The following is a 16894-nucleotide window of genomic DNA, read 5'->3' on the forward strand; positions in this document are numbered from 1 at the left end:
TACGAGCAGTGTGTTTGAGAACTGCTTCACATGTGTGTTGCATGGAGTCGACCAAGTTGCGTCACCTGTGTACAGGTATTGTAGTCCAGGATGATCGGAGTGGCCACTCCATAATGTTAGTGTTGTTGGATGTTGAAGATGCTGTGTGCTTACTTGTGTGTTTGGGGTGGTTGTCTTGTTGAAACACACATTTGAAGGGTGTCTCCTCTTTGGCATAAGTCAACATGATGTCTTGAAGTATTGTGCTTGTGTCACCATGCTTCACAGTGTTCTGTGGTTTGAACAGCGTTGCCTTCATCACTCCACAAAAGGTTGTGGTATTTTCCTTTAAGGAAAATTGTAACCTTTTCAGCAGATGTTGATTTTTCAACAATTGGACTTTGCGTAGGTGTCATTTTGGGTATTGTTTGATTCATCTGAATGGTAGTGTTCTGTTGTCTTCTACATCTTTGTGGTTTTGGTTGCTATTTTAAAGGATTTGAGATAATTGTAGTTGAGCGGTTTGTACTTTTCTGGTTGTCTTGATACTTTTGAATCAAAGTATGCTGTTGTGAACAATGACCCATGTTCCAGTGATTTTCAGACAAATGCACTAGAACTAGCATGTAGAACATTTGCTGCCTTGGTCCTTAAATGACGGCCACCTGTTTGACTTGAGTAATAGAACTCCACACTGCTGTTCTTTTGAACACAATGACTGTTGTTGAAAGTGGTGAAATTGTGTTAGGGTTGTGTCTTGTCATGCCTCTGTCACAATAGAAAGGTGATTGTTCAGCCAGGAAAAGTCCCAGGTGAGTATGTTTCTATTCTTTTCTCTTCTCAAAAATCTATTGGGTGAACCTGCATGGTTTTCTAAATAGTAATTTAGTTTTGTGTAAGTCCAGTTTTTGTATGAATGCCACACAGTGTTTGCTAAATGAGACCCTTGATTGTTTTGTCTGTCATACAGGGCCGATGAGGACAGCGGCTCACTCGTTAGGTGGAGCGATGTTGTTTGAGGTAAGTAATGTATTAAGAGCAAATAGTCTGAATAATCTGTACACACTGACATTGTTAAAAATAAAGACGACCACTTCTTTCCTCTTTCAGACATTGTACTGAAAGTCCTTGGTGGTGGGAGGGAACCACATGGAAAATGGTGAGTTTGATCTAAAATAGATTATCAGCTTTTAAAGATTGTTGTTTAGCAGCAAGTAGGTATGTGTTCCTCCAGGTGAGCCATAAGTCCTGGTTACTGTATGTCCTTCATGTGTTTCAGGTGTTATTGTGTCTACCAGGTTGTACTTCATGTGGACCTAAGAAACCTCTAAGCTGTTCCACCAGTGTTACTGAGGATCAACAGTGGTAAGTGGTTGTACAGTTCAGTGTTTGTTCATTAAATCAAAAGAGACTTTATATTAATGTGTGTTTGTAAACCATGTCATGTGTTACAGGTTTGTTGAAGCACCTGGATTGTGTCACTGCTGGATTTGTGAGTAGATTTGAACAGTTATTGTTTGAATGTAGTTGATCTATTGCTGCTTGTTCCATGTGAGAAGTAGAGTTGTGTTCAAAGTAATAGCAGTGTGTTTTAAACAATATAATAAAATAAAATAAAAGATAGCAGTGTCTGCATTGTTCTTTACAAAGTCAAACATTTATTGTATGAAGTAAAAAATGCTAGATGTGTCTTGTCTGTGAATCACTGAAGTTGTATTTAGTTGTACGAGCAGTGTGTTTGAGAACTGCTTCACATGTGTGTTGCATGGAGTCGACCAAGTTGTGTCACCTGTGTACAGGTATTGTAGTCCAGGATGATCGGAGTGGCCACTCCATTATGTTAGTGTTGTTGGATGTTGAAGATGCTGTGTGCTTACTTGTGTGTTTGGGGTGGTTGTCTCGTTGAAACACACATTTGAAGGGTGTCTCCTCTTTGGCATAAGGCAACACAATGTCTTGAAGTATTGTGCCTGTGCCACCATGCTTCACAGTGTTCTGTGGTTTGAACAGTGTTGCCTTCATCACTCCACAAAATGTTGTGGTATTGTCCTTTAAGGAAAATTGTAACCTCTTCAGCACATGTTGATTTTTCAACAATTGGACTTTGCGTAGGTGTCATTTTGGTTATTGTTTGATTCATCTGAATGGTAGTGTTCTGTTGTCTTCCACGTCTTTGTGGTTTTGGTTGTTATTTTAAAGGATTTGAGATGATTGAAGTTGAGCGGTTTGTACTTTTCTGGTTTTTTGATACTTTTGAATCAAAGTATGCTGTTGTTGTGAACAATGACCCATGTTCCAGTGATTTTCAGAGAAATGCACTAGAACTAGCATGTAGAACATTTGCTGCCTTGGTCCTTAAATGAGGGCCACCTGTTTGACTTGAGTAATAGAACTCCACACTGCTGTTATTTTGAACACAATGACTGTTGTTGAAAGTGGTGAAATTGTGTTAGGGTTGTGTCTTGTCATGCCTCTGTCACAATAGAAAGGTGATTGTTCAGCCAGGAAAAGTCCCAGGTGAGTATGTTTCTATTCTTTTCTCTTCTCAAAAATCTATTGGGTGAACCTGCATGGTTTTCTAAATAGTAATTTAGTTTTGTGTAAGTCCAGTTTTTGTATGAATGCCACACAGTGTTTGCTAAATGAGACCCTTGATTGTTTTGTCTGTCATACAGGGCCGATGAGGACAGCGGCTCACTGGTTAGGTGGAGCGATGTTGTTTGAGGTAAGTAATGTATTAAGAGCAAATAGTCTGAATAATCTGTACACACTGACGTTGTTAAAAATAAAGACGACCACTTCTTTCCTCTTTCAGACATTGTACTGAAAGTCCTTGGTGGTGGGAGGGAACCACATGGAAAATGGTGAGTTTGATCTAAAATAGATTATCAGCTTTTAAAGATTGTTGTTTAGCAGCAAGTAGGTATGTGTTCCTCCAGGTGAGCCATAAGTCCTGGTTACTGTATGTCCTTCATGTGTTTCAGGTGTTATTGTGTCTACCAGGTTGTACTTCATGTGGACCTAAGAAACCTCTAAGCTGTTCCACCAGTGTTACTGAGGATCAACAGTGGTAAGTGGTTGTACAGTTCAGTGTTTGTTCATTAAATCAAAAGAGACTTTATATTAATGTGTGTTTGTAAACCATGTCATGTGTTACAGGTTTGTTGAAGCACCTGGATTGTGTCACTGCTGGATTTGTGAGTAGATTTGAACAGTTATTGTTTGAATGTAGTTGATCTATTGCTGCTTGTTCCATGTGAGAAGTAGAGTTGTGTTCAAAGTAATAGCAGTGTGTTTTAAACAATATAATAAAATAAAATAAAAGATAGCAGTGTCTGCATTGTTCTTTACAAAGTCAAACATTTATTGTATGAAGTAAAAAATGCTAGATGTGTCTTGTCTGTGAATCACTGAAGTTGTATTTAGTTGTACAAGCAGTGTGTTTGAGAACAGCTTCACATGTGTGTTGCATGGAGTCGACCAAGTTGCGTCACCTGTGTACAGGTATTGTAGTCCAGGATGATCGGAGTGGCCACTCCATTATGTTAGTGTTGTTGGATGTTGAAGATGCTGTGTGCTTACTTGTGTGTTTGGGGTGGTTGTCTCGTTGAAACACACATTTGAAGGGTGTCTCCTCTTTGGCATAAGGCAACACAATGTCTTGAAGTATTGTGCCTGTGCCACCATGCTTCACAGTGTTCTGTGGTTTGAACAGTGTTGCCTTCATCACTCCACAAAATGTTGTGGTATTGTCCTTTAAGGAAAATTGTAACCTCTTCAGCACATGTTGATTTTTCAACAATTGGACTTTGCGTAGGTGTCATTTTGGTTATTGTTTGATTCATCTGAATGGTAGTGTTCTGTTGTCTTCCACGTCTTTGTGGTTTTGGTTGTTATTTTAAAGGATTTGAGATGATTGAAGTTGAGCGGTTTGTACTTTTCTGGTTTTTTGATACTTTTGAATCAAAGTATGCTGTTGTTGTGAACAATGACCCATGTTCCAGTGATTTTCAGAGAAATGCACTAGAACTAGCATGTAGAACATTTGCTGCCTTGGTCCTTAAATGAGGGCCACCTGTTTGACTTGAGTAATAGAACTCCACACTGCTGTTATTTTGAACACAATGACTGTTGTTGAAAGTGGTGAAATTGTGTTAGGGTTGTGTCTTGTCATGCCTCTGTCACAATAGAAAGGTGATTGTTCAGCCAGGAAAAGTCCCAGGTGAGTATGTTTCTATTCTTTTCTCTTCTCAAAAATCTATTGGGTGAACCTGCATGGTTTTCTAAATAGTAATTTAGTTTTGTGTAAGTCCAGTTTTTGTATGAATGCCACACAGTGTTTGCTAAATGAGACCCTTGATTGTTTTGTCTGTCATACAGGGCCGATGAGGACAGCGGCTCACTCGTTAGGTGGAGCGATGTTGTTTGAGGTAAGTAATGTATTAAGAGCAAATAGTCTGAATAATCTGTACACACTGACGTTGTTAAAAATAAAGACGACCACTTCTTTCCTCTTTCAGACATTGTACTGAAAGTCCTTGGTGGTGGGAGGGAACCACATGGAAAATGGTGAGTTTGATCTAAAATAGATTATCAGCTTTTAAAGATTGTTGTTTAGCAGCAAGTAGGTATGTGTTCCTCCAGGTGAGCCATAAGTCCTGGTTACTGTATGTCCTTCATGTGTTTCAGGTGTTATTGTGTCTACCAGGTTGTACTTCATGTGGACCTAAGAAACCTCTAAGCTGTTCCACCAGTGTTACTGAGGATCAACAGTGGTAAGTGGTTGTACAGTTCAGTGTTTGTTCATTAAATCAAAGGTGACTTTATATTAATGTGTGTTTGTGAACCATGTCATGTGTTACAGGTTTGTTGAAGCACCTGGATTGTGTCACTGCTGGATTTGTGAGTAGATTTGAACAGTTATTGTTTGAATGTATTTGATCTATTGCTGCTTGTTCCATGTGAGATGTAGAGTTGTGTTCAGAATAATAGCAGTGTGTTAATAAAAAAATAAAAGATAGCAGTGTCTGCATTGGTCTTTAAAATGTCAAACATTAATTGTATGAAGGGAAAAATGCTAGAAGATGTGTCTTGTCTGTGAATCACTGAAGTTGTATTTAGTTGTACGAGCAGTGTGTTTGAGAACTGCTTCACATGTGTGTTGCATGGAGTCGACCAAGTTGCGTCACCTGTGTACAGGTATTGTAGTCCAGGATGATCGGAGTGGCCACTCCATAATGTTAGTGTTGTTGGATGTTGAAGATGCTGTGTGCTTACTTGTGTGTTTGGGGTGGTTGTCTTGTTGAAACACACATTTGAAGGGTGTCTCCTCTTTGGCATAAGTCAACATGATGTCTTGAAGTATTGTGCTTGTGTCACCATGCTTCACAGTGTTCTGTGGTTTGAACAGCGTTGCCTTCATCACTCCACAAAAGGTTGTGGTATTTTCCTTTAAGGAAAATTGTAACCTTTTCAGCAGATGTTGATTTTTCAACAATTGGACTTTGCGTAGGTGTCATTTAGGTTATTGTTTGTTTCATCTGAATGGTAGTGTTCTGTTGTCTTCTACATCTTTGTGGTTTTGGTTGCTATTTTAAAGGATTTGAGATAATTGTAGTTGAGCGGTTTGTACTTTTCTGGTTGTCTTGATACTTTTGAATCAAAGTATGCTGTTGTGAACAATGACCCATGTTCCAGTGATTTTCAGACAAATGCACTAGAACTAGCATGTAGAACATTTGCTGCCTTGGTCCTTAAATGACGGCCACCTGTTTGACTTGAGTAATAGAACTCCACACTGCTGTTATTTTGAACACAATGACTGTTGTTGAAAGTGGTGAAATTGTGTTAGGGTTGTGTCTTGTCATGCCTCTGTCACAATAGAAAGGTGAATGTCCAGCCACGAAAAGTCCCAGGTGAGTATGTTTCTATTCTTGTTTTATCTCAAAAATCTATTGGGTAAACTTGCTGCACTTGCTAACTAGGTGTGTGTCCCTCCATGTGAGCCATAACTCCATTTCCTTCATGTGTTTCAGGTGTTATTGTGTCTACCAGGTTGTACTTCATGTGGACCTAAGAAACCTCTAAGCTGTTCCACCAGTGTTACTGAGGATCAACAGTGGTAAGTGGTTGTACAGTTCAGTGTTTGTTCATTAAATCAAAAGAGACTTTATATGAATGTGTGTTTGTAAACCATGTCATGTGTTACAGGTTTGTTGAAGCACCTGGATTGTGTCACTGCTGGAATTGATAGTAGATTTGAACAGTTATTGGTTTGAATGTAGTTGATCTATTGCAGCTTGTTCCATGTGAGATGTAGAGTTGTGTTGAAAATAATAGCAGTGTGTTTTAAACAAAATAATAAAATAAAATAAAAGATAGCAGTGTCTGCATTGTTCTTAATTACGTCAATTGTGGACGGAAATTCTATTACAGTCGATGTTTATCCGACAAAACTGTTCACAAATTTAAAGAACTGCTCCCCTCCTCACTTCCCTCTCAGCCATGTCTCAGTACAATACAAGAAGATTATCAAAACCTTACTCCCACACTAGTTGATAACTTTGTAAATAGTACTGCAGCCTCACTAAAAACAGCACTTGAAGCTGTCGCCCCATTCAAAAAGAAGAAACTAAGTCAGAGGAGATTAGCTCCTCTCCACAGTCGCCTGTGCTTGCTCATTGTGGGAACTGTTGGGTTTCTCTATGTTAATATTGTTTTAAGGTCTTGACCTTTAAATGTAAAGTGCCTTGAGATAATGTAAATTATGAATTGGCGCTATATAAATAAAATTGAATTGAATTGAATTGTCATTTTGCGACACGGATGAGAGCGAAGACGAGCTGGAAATAGCCGCATGGTGACCTTGAAGTCTGCGAGGAGGAAGAGGAGAAGATGGGAGTGAGAGGTTTAACACTGAAACACACACGTGTATTTATTATCCACAGAGGCAGATTCTGACACATGAATCGAATCAAACCAAAAAAACAGCACAAAGCAGTCAATAAAGTTCTCTGATGCTAAAACAAATGTATCTGTCGTCATAATTCCTAATCGATTCAATTGTTGCTAAATGTTTGTTTTAATCTGAAACGGCAAAGTACCTTTTCCTAAAGTTGACAGATAAATGAAATGGGGTGAAAAACATCAAGACAGGAATAAGTGGAACGCACCGTCAAATACACACGCTGCATTCAATATGGAGTAGCTTGTGTGTTTTGTACTTAAGTTTTGAGGTACTTTTTTTTAGTTACCTCTGCCAAGGTAGTTATGTTGTCACCCCTCTGTCTGTTTGTTCGTAAACAGGATTAAGACCCATAAAAAAGAATGTGACTATAGAAATAAACTGTGTTAACTGAGGGATTATGTTAAAATGACCAGATGGATTTCTGTGGAGGTGGAGGGATATGGGTCAGTGAGGATCCAATTACATTGTGGTCCTGTTTCAGATCAGGGGCAAATCAAATTATTCAATATTGTGAAATATTTTAACATTATATGTGATTTCTCAGAGAATAATAATTGTATCTTGATAAAAAAAAAACATATTTTCTATTAATGAATGTTTAGTCCACATTGAAATACATTTTGTGCAGTACTGTGTTCTTTACAGTGCATTGTCACAGTTGAAATTCATGCCTTGTTTTCAGGTGGATGAGAAAATTGCAGATGAGCAAAGTGAAGTGTAGTGCAGGGTTTAAGAGCTGCACTGTGGGGCAGGAGACAGAAAAAAGGTTGAAAGAAAAATGTAGGGAGCTCCTCGGGTGTTATTTTTTCTCAATCTCTCCCTGATTTTGCCGTAAGAGAAGGTATCATTCCACTTTTCAGAAATGCAAGCTTTTCAGAGTTATTCGTGGAACTGAAGCTAATTTCATCCTATTCTGACGTCAAGTCTGTTTTCTGAGCAGGAATTCGCAACTGGGTTGAATAGTTCCTGCAGAGTTCACACTGGGAACACCTGGTGTACACAAAATAACCACGATAGAAGGATGCAAATAAATGGATCAGTGTGAATCATATTGCTAAAACCAAAGATATCGGCAGACCAGATTGATCCAGTAATATTTGGGGCCGTGGCACTTTTTGGTGTATGCGTCACCACTGATATGTCTGTTAATGGAAGGTAAAGAAAAACGTGCGACTCAGTCACGCTGCCCGCATTTCCTCCGCTCTTCGATTTCCTGCTTGCCAAGGCCCAGCACATTGGTGTCCACATTGAGGAGGAGAGAAGAGACATCATCTGCCATCCTTGCTGACACCTAATTAGGAAAACGGTGAATTTGAGGCCACGCCACATGGCACGGACGGCACAAGGCTGCCTGCTGCTGGCTCAGTTCACCAAGCAAGTCTATAAAGTACCATGGGCAGTTAAAGGATATTGCTTCGGCTAAGTAATGTGAGATTGTGTGTGTGTGCGGAAGAAACCAAAAAAAAGGTAAACATGCTTTTAAGCTACATATGGTTTTGGCTGCTACCATGTATACGCATACAGCAGTACTTAGGCACAGGGGCTGAAAATATATTATTCAGTCCTATGCAGCCCTCTTGAGACTTTCTTGGTTTGATATAAACCAAGAAAGTGTCTTCCCTCTTCCCATCATAGTTCTCTGATAATATATATATAATATCATCAAGATGAATTGTATATTAAGGCAAAAGAACGCAAAAAACCCAATCATTGTATAGTAAGGTATACAAATTATATTAAAAAGCCCAAGTGCAGTAAATGTACATACTTTTCAGAGTAGTAACAACCCTGAAGATCAATTATAATAACTTTATATCATCCTGTCAATGGATGTGCTCATGAGGGATGAATAACATTTAAAAATAAATTAAATAAACAGATTGTGATATTTTATTATCATATCATATGATGTGCTATACATCGAATGTTTGGAAATTGTTTACAATATTTATTGTTTGAGTTAGATAAAGAAACTCCACCCCCGCGAGTCTACGTAACTTGGTTTATTCGAAGTTCCCCTTCTCCATATATCCCATTGGAGTCCTCCACTTCCTGTTTGCCAGTCGGTACTTTCGCTTGGATGCGGAACTGCTTGGATCGGGAGCCCGTAGATCTTCACGATCTTTCAAATATCAACACAGTTATACACAGTTATACACAGTTATTATATCTTCTGTGTGTTTGACGTGTCGCTGCACATTTTTCATTGTTCACTCGTGTTTTCGAGCAAAACGCGTCTCATTAGTTCCTCGTGTCGATGCTAAGCTAAGCTAGCTATCCCAAGCTAACCACACCTGAGCGCGTGTGAAATTCTCTTGTAAAACACTCGATCGCTTCTTTTGTCCAAAAGTAACTAAAGTACGTCCACTTGAATAATGATCAGCTTTTCATTTTCATCAATATCAAAGTAACACAAGTTCAATACGTGTTGATTTCATAGATTTGTATTGTGTATTAATATATATATATATATATGAAATAAAAATGCAAACTGAAAAACTAAATAAAACTAATGACAATCTCAAAACTATAATAACCTTGGTACGTATATGCGTATATATAACCTTTATGATGAATATTAAATTGCAATAAGTATTGATAGTGTTTTGCAGCCATGTAAAACATCCAATTATATATAATTTACCATCATAAATCAATATACATAGAAAATAATGATCATGACGATAAACAGGGAGGGAGGGAGTTTTTCCTCTCCACAGTCGCCAAAGTGCTGCTCATTGTGGGAACTGTTGGGTTTCTCTATGTTAAATGAGATTTTAAAGTGCCTTGAGATAATGTATATTATGATTTGGTGCTATACAAATTACATTGAATTGAAACAGGTTTATTGTTTCATCTCTATTTAACAGATTAGATCATTTTAATTGTTTTAATACTATTGTTCTGTTGAATGAGTAAAGAATTGCACTAGACACGTGGCATCTATTGCATGTGTTCTACTTCATCATTGTTTTCACAATGCATAATCATTACATTGATATATATTGGACATCATTATTGATATTCTTTTATCGCTCAGCCCTGATTTGACCTTTATTAAAATGTTAATGTCACCGTTTGAGCTCCCTGCTCCATTCAAATGTATTTTATATGAACTAAAGTGTGTTCCTAAGGAAAGCTCGTTTCATTTGTTTGCTATGTTTGCTACTGTCATTAGCTAGGGATGGAGGTAGAGGGAGCCAGTACGCTGGAGATGCCAGGAGCCCACAGACCCATCATTTGGTGACTATTGCTTAAAATATCAACACATTTATTGGATCTTCTGTGTGTTTGACGTGTTGCTGCAGCTTTTCCATTGTTAACATATTTGTTAATAGTGGAATCTGCTGTGACTTTTGATACATTTAAATTTCAGACGTCATATTATACTATGACTTTTTCTAGGCTGTCATGTCGTCTAAAATAATAAGAAAAAAAAGTCATAGGTTAGTATGTCGTCTAAAATATGACAAAAAAAGTCATAGGTTAGTATGTCGTCTAAAATATGACAAAAAAAGTCATAGGTTAGTATGTCGTCTAACGTATTCTTTCATGTTTGGAAGGAGAAGCTGCAACACACAGCTTCACCACCAGATGTCAGCAGAGTCTACACATTTTATCAATAGTGTTGTATCACCCAGCCCTACCAAACCCCAAATATATATATATATATATATATATATATATATACATATATGTGTATGTATGTATGTAGCGTGACATCACGAAAAGGCTCTTCCAAATGTTTAATTAACATTTATAGGAACTTCTATTCATATATATTATGTTATATTTTTACCTACCATGTTGTTCAGTTTTTTTTTGACCTTATAAGTAGAAGGACATTTGATTTGATATAAAACTGAAAACAAAATCAGTAATCACCAAATATCCACAGTGAGTTGTAGTTGTACATTTCCCAAACACTAAGCTGTTGGATTTGATGGAGAACACAACCCTGAGTAACTGTGACTCTTATTTCCTGCAGATCTCCAGCTGTCTGCGTCACACTGAAGGCCTCTCACAGCAGCACAAAGCGACGAGATAAACGATGATAGATCCCCAAAAGATGTGGCAAACTCTTGCTCCAAATGCACAAGATAGAAGCTTTTGTGTCCTGGGTATGTTGGTGTAAATTCTGGACAGAGGGAGGAATTCTCCAAGTCCAGGATTCCTGGATTGGGCCCTTTGATAGTTTTACTGTGCGTGTGTGGGCGATCAAGGTAACATCTCACAATAGGCCCCTTTAAAAGCGCAACTCACGATATGATATTACTATTTTTTGATAAAATATAGTGTCTGCATTGTTCTTTACAAAGTCAAACATTTATTGTATGAAGTGAAAAATGCTTGAAGATGTGTCTTGTCTGTGAATCACTGAACTTGTATTTAGTTGTACAAGCAGTGTGTTTGAGAACTGCTTCACATGTGTGTTGCATGGAGTCGACCAAGTTGCGTCACCTGTGTACAGGTATTGTAGTCCAGGATGATCGGAGTGGCCACTCCATTATGTTAGTGTTGTTGTTGGATGTTGAAGATGCTGTGTGCTTACTTGTGTGTTTGGGGTGGTTGTCTAGTTGAAAGACACATTTGAAGGGTGTCTCCTCTTTGGCATAAGTCAACATGATGTCTTGAAGTATTGTGCTTGTGCCACCATGCTTCACAGTGTTCTGTGGTTTGAACAGTGTTGCCTTCATCACTCCACAAAATGTTGTGGTATTTTCCTTTAAGGAAAATTGTAACCTTTTCAGCAGATGTTGATTTTTCAACAATTGGACTTTGCGTAGGTGTCATTTAGGTTATTGTTTGATTCATCTGAATGGTAGTGTTCTGTTTTCTCCCACGTCTTTGTGGTATTGGTTGTTATTTTAAAGGATTTGAGATGATTGAAGTTGAGCGGTTAGTAGTTTTCTGGTTGTCTTGATACTTTTGAATCAAAGTATGCTGTTGTTGTGAACAATGACCCATGTTCCAGTGATTTTCAGACAAATGCACTAGAACTAGCACGTAGAACCTTTGCTGCCTTGGTCCTTAAATGACGGCCAGCTGTTTGACTTGAGTAATAGAACTCCACACTGCTGTTCTTTTGAACACAATGACTGTTGTTGAAAGTGGTGAAATTGTGTTAGGGTTGTGTCTTGTCATGCCTCTGTCACAATAGAAAGGTTAATGTTCAGCCAGGAAAAGTCCCAGGTGAGTATGTTTCTATTCTTTTCTCTTCTCAAAAATCTATTGGGTGAACCTGCATGGTTTTCTAAATTGTAATTGAGTTTTGTGTAAGTCCAGTTTTTGTATGAATGCCACACAGTGTTTGCTAAATGAGACCCCTGATTGTTTTCTCTGTTTGTCATCCAGGGCCGATGAGGACAGTGGCTCACTGGTTATGTGGAGCGATGTTGTTTGAGGTAAGTAATGTATTAAGAGCAAATAGTCTGAATAATCTGTACACACTGACGTTGTTAAAAATAAAGATGACCACTACTGTCCCCTTCCAGACATTGTACTGAAAGTCCTTGGTGGTGGGAGGGAACCACATGGAAAATGGTGAGTTTGATTTAAAATATATTATCAGCTTGTAAAGATTGTTGTTTAGCAGCAAGTAGGTATGTGTTCCTCCAGGTGAGCCATAAGTCCTGGTTACTGTATGTCCTTCATGTGTTTCAGGTGTTATTGTGTCTACCAGGTTGTACTTCATGTGGACCCAAGAAACCTCTAAGCTGTTCCACCAGTGTTACTGAGGATCAACAGCGGTAAGTGGTTGTACAGTTCAGTGTTTGTTCATTAAATCAAAAGAGACTTTATATTAATGTGTTTGTAAACCATGTCATGTGTTACAGGTTTGTTGAAGCACCTGGATTGTGTCACTGCTGGATTTGTGAGTAGATTTGAACAGTTATTGGTTTGAATGTAGTTGATCTATTGCTGCTTGTTCCATGTGAGATGTAGAGTTGTGTTCAAAATAATAGCAGTGTGTTAATAAAAAATAAATAAATAAAAGATAGCAGTGTCTGCATTGTTCTTTACAAAGTCAAACATTAATTGTATGAAGGGAAAAATGCTAGAAGATGTGTCTTGTCTGTGAATCACTGAACTTGTATTTAGTTGTACAAGCAGTGTGTTTGAGAACTGCTTCACATGTGTGTTGCATGGAGTCGACCAAGTTGCGTCACCTGTGTACAGGTATTGTAGTCCAGGATGATCGGAGTGGCCACTCCATTATGTTAGTGTTGTTGGATGTTGAAGATGCTGCGTGCTTACTTGTGTGTTTGGGGTGGTTGTCTTGTTGAAACACACATTTGAAGGGTGTCTCCTCTTTGGCATAAGGCAACATGATGTCTTGAAGTATTGTGCTTGTGCCACCATGCTTCACCGTGTTCTGTGGTTTGAACAGTGGTGATGTCATCACTCCACAAAATGTTGTGGTATTTTCCTTTAAGGAAAATTGTAACCTCTTCAGCACATGTTAATTTTTCAACAATGGGACTTTGCATAGGTGTCATTTAGGTTATTGTCTGATTCATCTGAATGGTAGTGTTCTGTTGTCTTCCATGTCTTTGTGGTTTTGGTTGCTATTTTAAAGGATTTGAGATGATTGAAGTTGAGCGGTTTGTACTTTTCTGGTTGTGTTGATACTTTTGAATCAAAGTATGCTGTTGTTTTGAACAATGACCCATGTTCCAGTGATTTTCAGACAAATGCACTAGAACTAGCATGTAGAACATTTGCTGCCTTGGTCCTTAAATGACGGCCACCTGTTTGACTTGAGTAATAGAACTCCACACTGCTCTCTACCCTCTCTACTCTCTCTACCTCTACTCTCTCTACTCTCTCTACCTCTACTCTCTCTACTCTCTCTACGTCTACTCTCTCTACTCTCTCTACCTCTACTCTCTCTACTCTCTCTACCTCTACTCTGTCTACCTCTACTCTCTCTACTTTCTCTACTCTCTCTACCTCTACTCTCTCTACTCTCTCTACCTCTACTCTCTCTACCTCTACTCTCTCTACCTCTACTCTCTCTACCTCTACTCTCTCTACTCTCTCTACCTCTACTCTGTCTACCTCTACTCTCTCTACTTTTTCTACTCTCTCTACCTCTACTCTCTCTACCTCTACTCTCTCTACTCTCTCTACCTCTACTCTCTCTACTCTCTCTACCTCTACTCTCTTTACTCTCTCTACCTCTACTCTCTCTACTCTCTCTACCTCTACTCTGTCTACCCTCTCTACCCTCTCTACCCTCTCTACTCTCTCTACTCTCTCTACTCTCTCTACCTCTACTCTCTCTACATCTACTCACTCTACTCCCTCTACTCCCTCTACTCCCTCTACTCACTCTACTCCCTCTACTACCTCTACTCACTCTACTCCCTCTACTCCCTCTACTACCTCTACTCCCTCTACTCCCTCTACCTCTACTCCCTCTACCTCTACTCTCTCTACTCTCTCTACCTCTACTCCCTCTACTCCCTCTACTCACTCTACTCTCTCTACTCTCTCTACCTCTACTCTCTCTACCTCTACTCTCTCTACCTCTACTCTCTCTACTCTCTCTACCTCTACTCTCTCTACCTCTACTCTGTCTACTCTCTCTACCTCTACTCTGTCTACTCTCTCTACCTCTACTCTGTCTACCTCTACTCTCTCTACTCTCTCTACTCTACTCTCTCTACCTCTACTCTCTCTACTCTCTCTACCTCTACTCTCTCTACTCTCTCTACTCTACTCTCTCTACTCTCTCTACCTCTACTCTCTCTGCTCTCTCTACCTCTACTCTCTCTACTCTCTCTACTCTCTCTACCTCTACTCTCTCTACTCTCTCTACCTCTACTCTCTCTAATCTCTGTACCTCTACTCTGTCTACCTCTACTCTCTCTACTCTCTGTACCTCTACTCTCTGTACCTCTACTGTCTCTACTCTCTCTACCTCTACTCTCTCTACCTCTACTCTCTCTACTCTCTCTACCTCTACTCTGTCTACCCTCTCTACCCTCTCTACTCTCTCTACCTCTACTCTCTCTACTCTCTCTACCTCTACTCTCTCTACTCTCTCTACCTCTACTCTCTCTACCTCTACTCTCTCTACTCTCTCTACCTCTACTCTCTTTACTCTCTCTACCTCTACTCTCTCTACCTCTACTCTCTCTACTCTCTCTACCTCTACTCTCTCTACTCTCTCTACCTCTACTCTCTCTACCTCTACTCTCTCTACTCTCTCTACCCTCTCTACTCTCTCTACCTCTACTCTCTCTACTCTCTCTACCTCTACTCTCTCTACTCTCTCTACCTCTACTCTCTCTACTCTCTCTACCTCTACTCTCTCTACCTCTACTCTCTCTACCTCTACTCTCTCTACCTCTACTCTCTCTACTCTCTCTACCTCTACTCTCTCTACCTCTACTCTCTCTACTCTCTCTACTCTCTCTACCTCTACTCTCTCTACTCTCTCTACTCTCTCTACTCTCTCTACCTCTACTCTCTCTACCTCTACTCTCTCTACTCTCTCTACCTCTACTCTCTCTACTCTCTCTACCTCTACTCTCTCTACCTCTACTCTCTCTACTCTCTCTACCTCTACTCTCTCTACTCTCTCTACCTCTACTCTCTCTACCTCTACTCTCTCTACTCTCTCTACCTCTACTCTCTCTACCTCTACTCTCTCTACCTCTACTCTCTCTACCCTCTCTACCTCTACTCTCTCTATCTCTACTCTCTCTACCCTCTCTACCTCTACTCTCTCTACCCTCTCTACCTCTACTCTCTCTACTCTCTCTACCTCTACTCTCTCTACTCTCTCTACCTCTACTCTCTCTACCTCTACTCTCTCTACTCTCTCTACTCTCTCTACCTCTACTCTCCCTACCTCTACTCTCTCTATCTCTACTCTCTCTACCTCAACTCTCTCTACCTCTACTCTCTCTACCTCTACTCTCTCTACTCTCTCTACCTCTACTCTCTGTACCTCTACTCTCTCTACTCTCTCTACCTCTACTCTCTCTACTCTCTCTACCTCTACTCTCTCTACCTCTACTCTGTCTACTCTGTCTACCTCTACTCTCTCTACCTCTACTCTCTCTACTCTCTCTACCTCTACTCTCTCTACCTCTACTCTGTCTACTCTGTCTACCTCTACTCTCTCTACCTCTACTCTCTCTACTCTCTCTACTCTCTCTACCTCTACTCTCTCTACTCTCTCTACCTCTACTCTCTCTACTCTCTCTACCTCTACTCTCTCTACGTCTACTCTCTCTACCTCTACTCTCTCTACCTCTACTCTCTCTACTCTCTCTACCTCTACTCTCTCTACTCTCTCTACCTCTACTCTCTCTACTCTGTCTACCTCTACTCTCTCTACCTCTACTCTCTCTACTCTCTCTACCTCTACTCTCTCTACTCTCTCTACCTCTACTCTCTCTACCTCTACTCTCTCTACTCTCTCTACCTCTACTCTCTCTACTCTCTCTACCTCTACTCTCTCTACTCTCTCTACCTCTACTCTCTCTACTCTCTCTACCCTCTCTACTCTCTCTACCTCTACTCTCTCTACTCTCTCTACCTCTACTCTCTCTACTCTCTCTACCTCTACTCTCTCTACCTCTACTCTCTCTACTCTCTCTACTCTCTCTACCTCTACTCTCTCTACTCTCTCTACCTCTACTCTCTCTACTCTCTCTACCTCTACTCTCTCTACCTCTACTCTCTCTACTCTCTCTACTCTCTCTACCTCTACTCTCTCTACTCTCTCTACCTCTACTCTCTCTACTCTACTCTCTCTACCTCTATTCTCTCTACTCTCTCTACTCTCTCTACCTCTACTCTCTCTACTCTCTCTACCTCTACTCTCTCTACTCTCTCTACCTCTACTGTCTCTACTCTCTCTACCTCTACTCTCTCTACCTCTACTCTCTCTACTCTCTCTACCTCTACTCTCTTTACTCTCTCTACCTC

The 16894-nt window shown here is 39.8% G+C and overlaps 3 long non-coding RNA genes across 4 annotated transcripts; all 3 read left to right on the forward strand.

Annotated features, from left to right (window-relative positions):
* The first annotated feature begins 452 nt into the window (after positions 1-452).
* On the forward strand, positions 453-2698 carry LOC138407006 (uncharacterized). The gene is made up of 4 exons (XR_011240407.1): positions 453-999; positions 1090-1138; positions 1278-1344; positions 1434-2698. It is a non-coding gene; the product is annotated as an uncharacterized lncRNA (long non-coding RNA).
* Positions 2699-2794: 96 nt separating this feature from the next.
* On the forward strand, positions 2795-4995 carry LOC138407010 (uncharacterized). The gene is made up of 5 exons (XR_011240409.1): positions 2795-3049; positions 3139-4409; positions 4500-4548; positions 4669-4754; positions 4844-4995. It is a non-coding gene; the product is annotated as an uncharacterized lncRNA (long non-coding RNA).
* Positions 4996-5575: 580 nt separating this feature from the next.
* LOC138407094 (uncharacterized) lies at positions 5576-13456 on the forward strand. Of its 2 annotated transcripts, XR_011240525.1 has the most exons (3): positions 11846-12351; positions 12442-12696; positions 12784-13456. It is a non-coding gene; the product is annotated as an uncharacterized lncRNA (long non-coding RNA). The 2 variants fall into 2 exon arrangements; XR_011240526.1 differs by lacking the exons at positions 11846-12351; positions 12442-12696; positions 12784-13456 and adding exons at positions 5576-6100; positions 6190-7008.
* Positions 13457-16894: the final 3438 nt, after the last annotated feature.

This window comes from Paralichthys olivaceus, chromosome 24 (genome assembly GCF_024713975.1).
Source record: "Paralichthys olivaceus isolate ysfri-2021 chromosome 24, ASM2471397v2, whole genome shotgun sequence".
In the NCBI taxonomy this organism is placed as follows: Eukaryota; Metazoa; Chordata; class Actinopteri; order Pleuronectiformes; family Paralichthyidae; genus Paralichthys; species Paralichthys olivaceus.